This window comes from Penaeus vannamei, chromosome 42 (assembly GCF_042767895.1).
Source record: "Penaeus vannamei isolate JL-2024 chromosome 42, ASM4276789v1, whole genome shotgun sequence".
NCBI classification, from domain to species: Eukaryota; Metazoa; Arthropoda; class Malacostraca; order Decapoda; family Penaeidae; genus Penaeus; species Penaeus vannamei.
The window spans coordinates 2672477-2674976 of NC_091590.1; the positions used below are offsets into that span (position 1 = coordinate 2672477).

General features: G+C 29.3%; 2 protein-coding genes across 6 annotated transcripts in view; one reads left to right on the top strand and one right to left on the bottom strand.

Moving 5' to 3' along the window:
- Positions 1-957, top strand: part of LOC113829541 (adenosine deaminase) — an 11084-nt gene extending 10127 nt beyond the window's left edge. For all 5 annotated transcript variants that reach the window (XM_070118368.1, XM_070118364.1, XM_070118365.1 and 2 more), the window contains one exon: positions 1-957. This exon is cut by the window's left edge and continues 950 nt beyond it. The gene's annotated coding sequence lies outside the window, so the exon portion shown is untranslated.
- A 308-nt stretch (positions 958-1265) lies between these two features.
- Positions 1266-2500, bottom strand: part of LOC113829550 (tubulin alpha chain) — a 33598-nt gene continuing 32363 nt past the window's right edge. Inside the window, exon 9 of the mRNA XM_070118363.1 lies at positions 1266-2500. This exon is cut by the window's right edge and continues 176 nt beyond it. The gene's annotated coding sequence lies outside the window, so the exon portion shown is untranslated.

Here is a 2500-nt window from a genome sequence, read left to right on the forward strand (position 1 = left end):
CATACGTAGATACAATATGTATGCATGGATGCATTATATAATATGATTTATGAATAGATAATGTATTGTAATAGAAGCGATAGTATTGTAGCCAGCATGTCCACAATATTTTAGATAACATTTAAAATAAAACAGAATAGACTATGCCAAAATGTCACTAGGCTAGAATGCTATTTGTATGAAAGCATATGATGAAATATTATACAAAGAAAATATTTTTGTTCTTGTTTTAGGTGAGATGCTCTTCACAACCTTCTGTCCTTTCTGGTGCATAAAAAAATGAATGTTTATAAATATTTGTGCAGTAGGTAATATATCCAACTATAAAGTGTGTACCAAAAGGCAAAACCTTGAAATAGTAATTTCTACTCCAAAAAATCTCTGTTTAAACTTTTTTATGTTAATTATTTCCTTCACTAGAGCCATGTCCAACTGATTTTCAGTGGCTATAAATGAAAATTGATAAATTTACAAAGCAAGATTTGTAATTGATACATTCTTATTTGTCTGAAATATGTTTAATCTGAAGATTTAATTGTAATGTTTCAGTTACAGCTTTCCTCTGTGAAGCTATTTATTCTCATTTATAACTTTGCTATATGTGTCAAAACAAATTTGTTCATTTTCAGAGAGAAAGTGAGAGAGAGGAAAAAAATGTGTATAGTTTATTACATATATTGATAACAGTATATAGTGAAAGCTTTTCATAAAATATAAGATGACTGAGATATGAATGTAATGTATTTTTATATGTCATCCATTCCAAGTAATTTTACAGACTTTTTGAAAAGGAATATAGTCAAGACTTTTATCAGCATATTTGAAATGGTGATTTGGAGTATGAAAGGTTATGAGCTGCATAACCATAATGAAAAATTGTTTTAATCATACCTATTTCTTTTTTTAAAGGACTATTGTTAGAACATTTATGTAATTATAATAAATTTAGCATTCTTGGATGGTTATTTTCTTTTGCTTTTTAGAATAAGTAAAACTGCATGATTTTGGTGGTCTGACATTACAAACAAATATGTTGTTTGATCTGATTATGTATTGGCCTTTAAGGATAACTATTTTATATTGAGAGTTACTTATATCCTGCAATGCTGTTTCCTGGTCTTTAAAAAGCAGTTATTCTAGTTATCCTCAGAAACAAATTTATCTTACTAGAAAACTGATTTTATGAAAAAAAACATGGTATGTTAAACAACATATTCTTTTCAAACACACCCATAGGAAAGAAGCTAGTTAGTATCTTCAAAAGGAATTTTAAAGTGTAATAGGCAAAGATTCTGTAATATACTTTTTATTTATTCAAATATAGAATATAGGAGTAATCTTTGGCTTATAGTTACACAGATAGATCAAACATAATTTCATAACACCCATAAAAATGAAAAGAAGAGTACTGGCATTGAAAATATAAAATCAAATAAATTTATAGTTGTGCTTTTATCCCAAGGTTTCATAACATCACTAAAGGCTATAATATTGCACTGTATCTTTTAGTAGAGTACACAATGACAGTACAAGACTAGTTTATTTGGAAAGAAATAAAGTACTTTTCTTCACTGATATTACCAATTAATATTCTACAGAACATGAATAGACATAGAACCAGGAGAGAAAAATAGGATGATGAAATAACAAGTTATACTTCAATATAAGAAAGTGGTGTATTTACAAAATCTCTACGGCTATTGATAATTATAATGTTTTTTTAAGAAAAAATAGTTCAGTATTCTTTTTACTGCACTTTTCTAGCAGTATTACAGAATTTTTGGCAAAGAATTGCAAAAGAAAAGAAAAGAGACACGTTGACAGCAGTGACTTGCCCTTTTTCATAATTTATATTGGTTTGTGTGACCTTTGATAATTTCTTAGAGCAAGAACAGTAAAAGCAATAGTATTTTTAGTAACTCAGAACTACTCAGAACTCTTCTAGTAGCTACTGCATCAAGTCAACAATTCTACAGTATTTCATATTTCTCAAATACATTGAGATACCAATATTATTGAACTACAAAAAAAGACATGAGATAAGGCTACCAAAATTGTACCATAATATCTAATATGTTCACAGTCACAGGTGTAGTATGGACGGAATTTTAAGATCCTTCTTGACTAACTAACTATACAGACCCATAGTAAAGGCACTTCGTAACATTGGCTAGCAAACAGTAGGATTTGAGGGAGCTCCTTGACAGATACTGTGGTATCTGTTGGGTGTCATTTTTGAAAACATAGAAACAGAAGAAAGGTTACTCACAGAATTGAAAAAAAAATGTTTTGTAGAAGCTTTTTTGTTTTCTCTGAATAGGGTGGATTGTTATGCTTCTCAAGACACAAGAGGAGGGTACACCCCCATGAGAAGTTTTTAGGGATGTTATTGCTTGCAGATTAGGAAATGGTATATTGTCACTTGGGTAGTGGATTAGATCTCCACAAAAGACAAACTATAACTCATCCAATAAAAGAAAATATGGAGTTTTACAATGCA